Source organism: Ambystoma mexicanum, chromosome 6q, assembly GCF_040938575.1.
Source record: "Ambystoma mexicanum isolate Mex_15411 chromosome 6q, UKY_AmexF1_1, whole genome shotgun sequence".
Lineage (NCBI taxonomy): Eukaryota > Metazoa > Chordata > Amphibia > Caudata > Ambystomatidae > Ambystoma > Ambystoma mexicanum.
Window position 1 is genome coordinate 458,637,526 of NC_090937.1, and position 12,357 is coordinate 458,649,882.

The 12,357-nt window shown below is 46.5% G+C and overlaps 1 protein-coding gene across 11 annotated transcripts in view; it reads left to right on the forward strand.

Moving 5' to 3' along the window:
• The window catches only part of TBCK (TBC1 domain containing kinase), a 2,754,978-nt gene that overhangs the window by 1,903,784 nt on the left and 838,837 nt on the right, over window positions 1-12,357 (forward strand). The window lies entirely within an intron of this gene.

A 12,357-nucleotide genomic window follows, 5' to 3' on the forward strand; every position in this document is an offset into this window, starting at 1 on the left:
ATCAAATATATTCAGCAAACAGGAATGAAGCCAGGAGAATGACTCCTTTCTCCTGATCCAACTGGTTTGTGATAGTCTCTTGCAACAGTTCTGAGAAGCTCTTGTAATTCTTCGCAATGACTTCTTTGGGCTTGGTTAAATGTCCAACAATTATTCTTTCTCAGCGTTGTATATATTCCTGGACTTTCCTTCTCTTCTTCGTGTCTACTGCAACAAGGGAGATGAAACTCCCATAATGTCCTTGGCTTTTGTCGCAGTTTCCACCAACGCTCTGGTGGGGGAGACTATTCCTTTAAAAATCTTTGTTCTGGGTATCTCTTTTGTAGATATTGGGACGAGGGAGATTACCCCTGAGGCACTATTGCTGACTTTCCTGTTATTCCTGTGATGACGGAGATTACTCCAGAGGCACTCTTCACATTTGGTGTCATTCTTATAACTACTGTGACGAGGGTACACCAGAGACATTCTTCACTCTTGCCCAAACCCCTAATGGGTCTCCCGTAGTTTGCCTTACCTTCTTTCTGGTAGGGGCACGTCACTGGTTCTTCCTGGAATGTTGGTCATGCTCACTCTTGTCGAACGCTCTTTGCGTTTCTCTAATTCTGGCTGCACTGTGCTTGCTCTGCTGACTTCTTGGCCTTCTGGGGTCGGCGCAGTTGAAGAACTGCACGGTCCACCTCCCAGAGGTCACGCCACCGTCATCCTCTTCAGCGTAGGTCGGGTCTCCATCGGACTATTTTTCTGCTGACTGTTCTAGGGTGTCCTCATGACTGAGGACTAGCTTCTCCTGCTCACTTGCTTGTTCCCACGTTTGAGCTTCCTGGGGCTGACAGACTCCACGCCAGGTTCTCCCTTCTTGAAGTACCTTCTTGGTTTTTATGTCCTGTAGCTGGGTCCTCCCCAGTCCTTTGTATCAATGGAGTATTCTTCATGCCTTCTAGGGGCCACCTCTTCTCAGTACTGTCTAGACTTGGAAAAGGAGTAGTTCGTATCACTCCTTCAATCTTTTTCTTCTCAGTACTTTTGGGAGATTACTTATTATCACTCTGTATGTTCCTCTTCGTCTTGGTAGTTAAGTCTTTAAGTGAGGAAAGGAGAGAATATTGCAATAACAAAAAATAGTGCTTTCAGATTGGTTCTTGGAGGACCTCAAGGATTTTATGTTCTCAAAGTCAAGGGGGTTAGGGAGTACCATCCCACTTTCCGCCACTCCTCTTTGGATTGTTGAGTAGCAGCCTCACCTTCCTAGCCTCGTAGGGGAGGGCTCAACTCTGGGGAGAAGTGACGAGATCCTGTGAATCATCACAGAGGGCATTCATGTCTTTCCCTACCTGGATGACAGACTAGTCTGAGCTCGATCCCCAGATCTAGTGTCATTACGGGGACCCTATAATGTGCCTACCATATATGGCTAAATGGGAAGCTGATCTGGGGGGACCCATTGCAGTTGAGGTGTGGCTGAGAATATGGGGTAGGCTTTTCAAGTCCTCTGGGTGCATCATAGATAGGGAATGTTTTGTTATAGGTGGTGTCTCACTCCTGAAAGGCTGCATCACATTGTTAGGGATTATACCACTACCTGCTGACGGGGTTGTGATGCTGTGGGTCCTCTCTTTCACATGATGTGCTTGTGTCCTAAGGTGGGCCTCTTCTGGAAGGAGGTGCTTTACAAGCTGTGCATTATATAACACGTAATCCCCAACTCTGCTGAGTGCTGGAAAAAAACATGTAACATAGGTAACAGGGTGTGACGGGTTGCTATTTGTACTGACGTTGACGTCGTATCCAGCTTTAAAGAAAGAGTGAAGAGGGAGCTCAAAGCCAACGCTGCATGGCACCCCCTGCTGATTAAATGTTTCTGAGATCTGCTGCTGCATGAAGCTCTATCTAAGATGAGAAATCTGTGGGAGTAATATGCATCAGGAAGAACACTACCTGACTAGGTAAGTAATTTGTACTCCTCCCTCCAAACCACTAGTCCTCCTTTGAAGCCACTACTCCATACTCCATACACCCTCCTTTCAATCAGTAGCATCTGCTCACACAAACATGCACACTCACACCGCAATACCACTTTCACTCTCTAGCCATTTCCCAACTTGCTCCAAAAATTGCATTTACAATCGACAGCACCTTTCTCCCTCCTGTTACTCTTGCGCGTCCTCCATCGCTGACCTCACCTGAATAATCTGCACTTCCTGCTTCGTGCTTTTTCTTTACATTTCCCCTCGTCCTTGGGGATTGGTCTCCTGTCTTTGGCCAAGTGCCCATCACCCAGGGTATGTATGTGCATTGAAAAGGCATAAGTAGAGGACTAAACCCTGCCAATATTACTCATACAGTGTGTCGTGGAGTGGCCATAGTGGCCTAGCAACGGTAGGTGTTTGTATTCGTTTTACTGGGCTTCGGGTGGGGTATCCCAGAGTTAGTTTGGTCAGGGAGGGCGAATACTGCAGTTGAGCTGGCACCACCAGCGTTTTACGGCAGCACCACAATGATGGTCTATGGGCTTCTGATACAGAAGGCTCTACCTGGCTCCTCTCTCCTTTTCAGTGGTGCACGGCTGAAGTTGGTGTTTTGTGCGTCTGGAGGATTGCTGCAGGTCTATTTCTAATGGATTGTGTCCTCCCACGGATTTCCCCTCTTCAATATATGGGTATCCAGCTTTTCAGTCTCAGAAAAATTTTCGACAGCAGGGGGGTCCTGTGTGTCATTGCCGTTGACGTCCCTTAGAGGTTTCCATTCTCGCATCCGGACGTGACGTCGATAATAGTATAAATAGCAAGCACCCTCCCCATTGCCTCAATTCTGTTTTTCCGCATGCACAGCACACTCTCAGAAAGGTTCGACTCGCCTTAGCGCGAGTCTTTTGGACTAACGTAATATCTTTTTGTGATTTAATCACAATGTTTACGCCAAATACAGGCTTCAAGAATTGTGCGGACTGTGATTTGAAGATGTCGATCAGTGATCCACACAGGATTTTTCTCTGGTGCCTTGATGTAAATCATGAAGTTGTTGAATGCGGCTCCTGTCAGTCGGTGACCAATAAGGCCTTGAAGGAGAGAAAGTTGGAGCTCACCCTAGGTCGTTCGGTTTCAAAATTTCTGTCTTCTACAACTTTGAAAAGAACATCTTCTGAAAGTAGGAGTTCCATCATAGACAACTCTCCAAAAAGGCCCCAAAATACGCTCCAAACATTCGAAGTGATCAAGATCCAAAGATTTCAGTGACTCTTCTACGTCACGAAAGATAAATAAGAAACACCACCATTGTTCGTCATCTTTGGATTCCTTGCCCCGGCAAGTGTCAGTTATGTTTTCCCCAAAAGACCACCTCAGCGGCTGAATGGGAAAGCTTCAGTGAGAAAATAATGGAAGTGTTTTCGTAGGCAGCCCCTCCTCGTCCCTCAAAAGAGCCAAGCAATGCTATTGATCCCATTGCGTCCCCCAAGACATGCAGGGAATCAAGTAAGGCTTTGACCCGAGCATCCAAAAGCCAGAGTTGGAAGGCCTCAGAGATGTCTTCTCGAGTGCCGTTGACGGTGTACACCACTGAGCTCACATTGAAGCCAAAAGCAGTAACTTCCTCCTCCAAATAGTCAAATTCTAAGGGAACTTCTTCGAGATTCAACCCCCATTCAAAATCGGATTTCTTTAAATCTTTTGGACTCATTTTCGAGGAATATAAGGAGGAAGAAGACATACCCTTCAGGTAGGACATTTTGGAACCCCTAATGTTTCCTCAGGAATTGATTTTGGATCAATCTCATCTTGAAGACCTGGCTTCATGTTTAAAGGATGCCAGTGGTTTGGATACCTCCCCTGAGGTTGAATTTGACACACCAGATATGCATTTCAAGCCAAATTAACCTGATAGGACTGTCATAGTTCGGGTGATTGAATATTTGGGATGGGGTTGTCCTGCAAAGGACATTTCCCAAGATGGATCTGACAGACATCTTAGACAAAGGCCCTCCGAAGTAGCCGGCGCTGCCTTTCCATATTGCACTAAAGAACCCAATTATGGAACTATTGCAAATCCCAGACACTACTCTGGCTGTTGATAAAGAGTTGGTGAAGAAATACAGACCACCTTCTGTGGACCCTGATTTTCTCTCTGGGCATCCAACACCAGAGAGCTTAGTTGTACATGCGACAACCTCAACTTCAAAAGCTGCAGCTTATCCAACCACCCCTCTGAATAGGGATGGTAAGCGACATGACGCCTTGCAAAAATATTTTCTGCTGGAAGCATGGCATTAAAAGCCATTATCGCATCTTGTGCACTGACAAAGTATTATTTATATATTTAAAATGTGTAAAGCGCAAACTAAGGGCCAAAGGTGTCTAGACGCTGGGGTAGGCAGTACATCAAGAAAGACAGCTACAGATAAGAAGTAGAGCCAAATTGGCATATCAGAACTAATAAGTTTTCAGTGCCCTACGAAAAGTAAAATAGTCTCAATGGCTCGTAGCCAGGGGGGAAGTGAGTTCCACAGTCTGGGAGCCAATACTGAGAACGACTGGCCCCCTAGCCGAGCCCGCTGGTACTTTGGTATTTTTAGAAGCAGCTGTGATGCAAAGCGCAGCTGCCTGCTTGGACAGTACTGTTCGATCATCTTCTTGAGGTATTCTGGATCTGTATTATGCACAGCCCATTGAGTGACGCAGAGAGTCTTAAACTCTATCCTTGCTGCCACCACGGGCCGGTGGAGACTGTGTAGGAGATCTATAGACAGAGTCCGCCAGCGTGACATTAGTGCCATTCTGGCTGCTGAGTTTTGAAGAACCTGCATCCGCTGAATTAGGTACTGCGGTTGAGCCAAATAAATACCATTAAAGTAGTCCAGTGACTCCATTATGGTGGAGGTAACCACCCTAGTACGGCATGCAGGGGAGAGCATGGGGAGAATTTTCCTCAGAATGTTGGCTTCCCAAACCCTGCACTGCAAATTGCTGAGATCTGTGCTTCTCGTGAGCCATTTGGGAGTAGCTTCACCCCAAGGCTTTTCACAGATGCACTGGCCCCAGGATAGGGGCCCATAGAATCAGGCCAGTATTGGGCGTTCCAGAGGTTATCAGCCCTTAGTGGGCCAAACACCAAAACCTCTGTTTTGTTGCTGTTTAATTTTAAACAATTTGCTGCAATCCATTTACTGATTTTATCCAGACAGTCCCGAAGTTTTTCAGCATAGGTATAAAAAAGGACTCAACACTCAGCAATAAGATTGGCAAGAAGGCGAACATGCAGATTAAAAAGAAGGGGGGAGAGGGCAGAGCCTTGCGGAACCCCACACGACAGACCCAGAGTGGGCAAGTGGTATCCCTGAAAAGAAATGGTTTGAGACCGCCCCTCGAAAAATGACCCAAACCAGGCCAGCAAGGGACTTTCGATTCCCGCTTGCTTCAGCTGAGTTAGCAGAGTATAATGATCCACTGTATCGAAAGCTGCAGAGAAACCAAGGAGAATAAGAACTCCTGACTCTTAGCGGTCCTGGAGAACAGCTAAATCATAATAGATTCAGTACCCATAGTGGGACGAAAACCGGACTGGAATGGATGTAGACAGTAGCTGTTTTCCAGAAATCTTGAGAACTGAGTCGTGATTACTGCCTCCATCAGTTTCATGATAGCAGGAAGAAGGCAGATGGGCCAATAATTTGCCCCCTCCTGGGGTTCTCAATTAGCTTTTTTCAAAAGAGGGGCAACAACAGCTTGTTTCAAAGATGCAGGGATAATGCCTGTACAGCTGTGCATTGTGCAATGTAATTGCCCAAGCTGCTGAAAATATTCCTGAAGGTGAGATGTGAGAAGGTTTTTTTTGTATTATTACTGTGTTTATTAACTTTGACAAATTAAACATGGCAATAAATCCCAACTTAGGGCCCTTGGGCCCAAACCCTCCCCACTCCCCACCTACTTTCATTGTTTATCATCACCACAACACTGAATATCATCGGAATTAAATAATTCAAGTATTACACCACACCTGATAGATCCTTTAAGTTCGTGATCGCAGCCCATCATACCCCAAATAACACCAATCCAGTCAACCACCAGAGGTGGCCCTCATGAGGGGCCGGCATCGGGGGACTTGCACCGTGGAGTCTGTACATCCGTCCCGTTAGTTTGATCCTCTTCCATGGCCTGGTAGCTCCGAAGGGCCACCCAGTAGTCCCCTGGTTTGCAGTTTGACTGAAGATTTAGGTTATATTGGGTCTCTCTGCGTTCGCAAATCGCCATGACGTTAAGCCAGTGATGGAACTTAGGAGGAGCAGGTGCCCCCCATTTGAAGCCAGCAGTGTCCTGGCTACCACAGAGGCCATACCGACTAGGTGTTTCTCGTTCTGGGAACCAGATGTAATTAGGGCCAGTAGCCACACTTCGGGGGTGGGATCAATGGGGACATGAGCATGCTCGCCACTGCCTCTGATACTTGACCAGAAGGAGTGGATCCGCGGACATAGCCAGGCCATGTGGTAAAAGTCTGTTGGGGACTGGCAACCTCTTTTACATTCTGGAGACTTAGAGGGGAACAGATTGTGCAGGATAAGAGGGGAGTAGTATATTTGGTGTAGGTGTCTGTTATTGGAGGAGATGGATTTGGTCTGGGCGCAGATCAACTCCCACTGGTCATCTGACAAGGTTTTCCCCAAGGTGTCTTCCCATCTGACTCTGTACTGGATTGAGGAAGAATGTCCCAGCGCTCGAGTCATACCATACATTGTCGAGAACAACCTCCTAGTGGACGGTGGTGCAGTGGTGTATACCAGTAGTGCGGATATATGGGGGGCGTTCCGATAGTCCGGCCAGCTGGCCCTCAACATCACTCGCAACCGGTAATAGAGAAGCTGCGTGACTGGGGTTCATGCCCCTCTGGATGCAAGGACATCCCAGGGTATGAAAACCCCCTCTGGGGCGAGGCCGCCCAGTGTGTGTACCTGTAGGCCGGTAAAGTGTTTGAAAATAATTTCATGGGTAAGCGGTTTACCTCGAACATGATATACAGCCATGTCAGGAGAGTACCATTGTGCTAATCCGGCCCATTTCGCCAAATGATCCCAAGCCCTAAGGGTAATATCTAAGGGTTGTACTTCTGCCCTCGGGTGCCTATCCCGCGCAGCGCACAAGAGTCCTCTGAGATCATTGGGGTGGGTAATAGCTCTCTCAAGGCGCACGTGGGGCAGATCACCTGAGGGGGACCACCACCATACAGCGTATTGAGCCTGGGCTACCAGGTAGTACAAAAAGAGGATAGGTACGTCCAACCCTCCCCGGAAGTACGGGCTATTCAAAGTGTCCAGAGAGACGCGGGGGTACTTCCCAGCCCAAATTAATTTGACCATCATACTCTTTATCCGTTTCCAGAAGGAAGCAGGGGGCCATATCGGGACATTATTAACGATCGATAATAACTTTGGAAGAACCACCATCTTCGAAAGCGATATTCGGGCAGCCTGCAAGATAGGGAGATGCGCCCATGTGTCCACTCTATGCTCCAAGTATTGCAGAGCCGCGCTATAATTTTCTTCGTATAGCTTAATCGGAGACGTGGACACACGGATGCCCATTTACCGAATACTCTGTGGGCGCCAAGCGAAGGCATCTCCAACATCTTGCGGTGAGGGGGGAGTACCTCAGATTTAGTTCACTTTATACGGAGACCGGATACTGCACCAAATTAAGTGATCTCTTCCACCACGGGCTCTAGATTAGTTTGTGGGTTCTTGATATAGATTAACATGTCATCCGCGTATAGAGAAACTACAGACGTGTGTGAGCGGAGTGTAACCCCCCTGTTGGCGTGATATTCCCTCAGGGCACATGCCACAGGTTCAATGGCTAGGGCAAACAGGGCAGGGGAGAAGGGACAGCCATGTCTGGTTCTCCGGGATGGATACATAGGTTCGGACTGGACACCGTTTGTGTACACCAGGGCCTGTGGATCTGTATAGAGCAAGCAAATCCAGTGCAGGAACGTGGTGCCCAAGCCGGCCCGACAGAGGACTTCGAACAGAAAAGGCCACTCGACCGAATTGAACTCCTTCTCGGCGTCGAGCGCGCCCACGTGAACAACATCTGCAGGTTATTCTGTGTGCAACAGCCAGGTATAAAGCCTACCTAGTCTGGAAGGACCAGTGCAGGCATGTGGGGCAACAGTCTATCAGCAAAGAACTTTGCCAGGATCTTATTGTCAGTGTTCACCAATGACAATGGCCTGTAGAACGAGCATTGTCGCGGCTCCTTATCCGGTTTAAGTAACACTATCACCAAGGCTGTCCTGGTGCATTCAGGGAGCACACCCACCGAGCTAGCCACCTAAAACATACAGCGTAAATGAGGAACAAGGAGGGAAGGGAAAGCTTTATACAGTTCAGCAGTGATACCGTCTGTCCCTGGGGCTTTACCGTTGGGGAGGGATTGAATGACTTTAAGAAATTCTTCATCTGTGGGGGGATCGTTAAGCAGCAAGCCTACTGTTGGGTCCAGCTATCCCAAGGCAATTTTATCTAGGTATCGGACAATATCGTCATGCCCGGCCGTACTTTGGGACGTATATAATGCCTCATAGTATTGGCGGAATGTGTTATTCATCCCCCCAGAGTCCCTGGTGAGGTCCCCCTCCGGTGTCTCGATCTCGATTATTGGTTCTAGGCAGTGTTCCTGCCTTATGGCCCATGCCAAAGTTCTGCTCTGGTGGTCACCCTCGCCGTATCTAGCGGCAGCAATCGGGTCACCCAAGAATCTCTCCTCGTCAGCCATCAGCGAGCAAATATCTTGTCTCTTCACCTCCAGCCTGGCCAGAGGTTCCAGAGACTTATTCTGGGCATGAAGGTCTCCATACCTTTCAAGTCTTTTTCTGTGGACTCAATCTATGAATACACTTCAAGACCCCCCCTCCCGCTCTTGCGAGATGCACCATCCCCGAACATATACTTTAAACATTTCCCAGACCACGCTGGGGTCCGGGACAGAACCTGCATTTATCTGGAAACATTCCAAAATGGCTTGACGGATATCTTCCCGAAAAATGCAACGTCCTCCAGCGCCCGGGCTCTGAATCTCCACCTGAGATGCTTAGGAAGGGGCGATGGACTTGTGAACTGCACGAGGACTGGGCAATGATCGGATAGGGTACGAGAGAGAATAAAGGATTTGACTTATATATGGGCCAGTTCCGGGGACTTGTGAATATAGTCAATCCTGGAAGAGCTACCGTGTACGCTCGTGAAGGGGCCCCTGAGGGTCCCTCGCGTATGGAAACAAGGCACAATCTCCACACACAAACTGATACGCCAGAGGTTGTATTCCCAAAAGCTAGGGTTTATTGCAAAGCAAATAGTCTCAGTTGGCCAACTGGGTCCCACGCTCCGCGACGTGTGTTTCCAGACCCCAAGGGACGCAAGAGCAGAGAGAATCGTACAACAGTTACATATATACAAAGCAAGCATCTTACAATCAGTAGTGATGCATCCAATACCGCCCCTAATACATTTCCTTTGAATCGGGTACAATGATTGACAATGGTGACGAGTATGACACCTTCAGACATTTATTTAGTAACATTTTGCAATTTTCGCGAGCCTACAGACACAAGTTTTTTTTCTTTGTTTAAAAGAACACAATGCTTCTGCTCTTGCAAGCAAGCTGTGTGCAGGGGAGACGCACATTCCAGGCCTTGCTATAGCCTAGTTTCTATTCGTGTACTGGGGGTCAACTTGCTCTACAGGGCTCTACAGGCCTCAAGAAAGGGGGGCCCAAAGAAGAGCATAATTCAAGTCATTTAATGTTCGCTTCTAGCATTTCTACTGTGCTTCCGAGACTAGCTGGCACCTGTGTACTGATTAGAATGCCTTGCTGCTTACTTTCCAAGGATATGTGAGGGAGGAGACCGGGCATTTCTGTCTGGGTTGCTGCGTTATGTTTCAACATGCCTCTCGCAGCCTTGCGTTATGCACTAGTGGAGTAGAATAATATTTCAGCAAAGCAGTTTTAACAGAAAGCAAAAAGCGAATGTTAAAGAAAACAAAATGGCGATTTCAGTCACCTTAAAATGGCTGCGCTTCAGTCAAGCTTATGGCTACATATTTCTAATACTAAACACATGAGGCGGTTGGTCTTCGGCCAACAAAGTACATTGCCTTATGATTGAGGGGTGTCTACTTTTTTCTGGACTGACAAACCCTCCTTTTGGCCGTATGCCAAATGCCTCATCCATACATTGCATCCTCTTCTGATGAAGTATCTGATTCTGACTCTGATTCTTGTATACTATTGGTCTCCTCCTCATTGTCATCAATATCGATTGACATGAATTCTTTTACCGTTTTTAATTCATCATTGCTGTGAGTACTTGATTTACTAGTGCTCTTTTTTCTATCATTTGGACACACTCCTCGCGTATTTCAGTGCATGTTATAGGTAAGCAGTGTATGCAACAGCAACATGTCATGAATATTCCTAGCACTGCTACTAGTATCGCAAATAATTTCCATCCCCATGATCATAATACTTCCCAGAACCAGGAGCTTATGTTTAATTCCCAGCTCCCTTCAGGGGGGTGAAGGTCAGAGCTCAAAACATGCAACTTTCTTATCGCTTCCAAAATTGTAGGGGAGGAGTCGCTTACAAATACGCAACACGCTGATCCCACGATTTTGCAAACACCACCACGATCAACCAGGATTACATCAAGAGCCATTCTATTTTGGAGGGTCATTAATCTAATTTCTTTTTCCTCTGTCATATTATATAATATATCCGTTGTCCCAATTATCATTTTCTCTAAAATCCTGGACAGTTGTCTTATATTATACGAGTTTATTGCTTGGCCCCAAAATGGTATAAAAGATTTTGCTATGTCCTCTGCAATTAAACCTCCTTCCTCATTCCGCCGTGGTGTTGACCTGGCCAATTTTGCTATGTCTTCTGTTTTTGAAAGGAACATCCCAGGGAATAGGAATCCTAAGTAACAAGTGCCTCCCCAGTTTCTAGGTAACCAGGGATATGATTTTTCTCCACATATAAAATAAACAGGATCTCCTACATAAACTGGCTCTACCTCCTTAACAAGAACTGCTATATTCATACATCTAGTGAATGTCCTTACCGAATAGGAACCCTTCTTCCTCAGGCAAAAAGGAACGGTCCGTGGACTGTAATTTACTGTATAAGAGGGGGCACTGTCTTTATTTCCTTCTGGGTTTATTTGAAACGTGATTACAGATGATTTATAGGGCACAAATAGTCTATCTTGCCGCCTCACTACTGGTGTGATCGGGCATGCTTTGTGAAATATAGAACAACCTACGGGTTTCATAATAATTTCTTCGGATTCATTCATATTTGTTCTATCTAATTGACCAGTTTCACTTTCGTTCCATTTCCCATAATGTAATGCACTCAAAGAAGCGTAACATGCAGAACTCAATAGCAGGGGCTGCACATACCAACCAATTCCTTTACCACCATGCTGTGGCAAGTGGGCACAGACCCAGCAATTATTTTTTCTTAATATTGAGTGTGTCATATTCATTATTAGCAGCAATATGTTATTCCCATAACCTTCTCTGTGTCTTTCTTCCATTATGGACAGAGTGTAAATAATTACATGAACCGTGCTTTCAGTAGTAGAGATGTTTCTTACAGGCAAGAGAACCTCTAATGGGTGTATTTCTTCTAAGTACCATAATACTAGTACGGTCATTATTGGGGCTATTATACTCATCACACACATGACTATTGATAAAATCAGAATACAATTTTTTCGGCAATTCTTTTTTTGTAACCTTCCAGTTTCTATGTTTAACTCATTATCAGCAGTGGTGCAGGAGGGGGCAAAAGCTGGTTCCGGCATTTTTCTCTCTCGGTTCTTCTTCTTCAGCAATGTTCGTCGTGAATATCTCTCCTCGTTGCACTCTTTCGAATGTTAATAAGTTCAGTAAATGTCAACAGTCTGTTCTGCCAGTTCTTAGCAGCCTGGATTGCTATACGTTGGGCAAGATCTCTGTGCATTTGCACATTGCTCAAAGAACTCCAGAGCAGTTATCAATTGCCTTCGTACCATGTGAGCCCCTCTTGTCCCCAAGGGGTGATCTGCACATGGATTTTGTTTACTTTAGCACCGAGGAGCCTTGCTTTTGGGCTGTCCGATTTGCACAACCCTCACGCCGCTCTCCTCTAGGCCTCCGGTTCCTTTTTCATCCGTGATAGGAAACAGAGGCAACAAAGATCTAAAAGAAATGAAGATTGGATCACTCCTTCTTCGGGTTCCACAAATTATACGGTCATGCTCCTGGTATCGTGTGATTAATGAATAATGCAGGTGCACTTCCAAACTCAAGATCGGAGT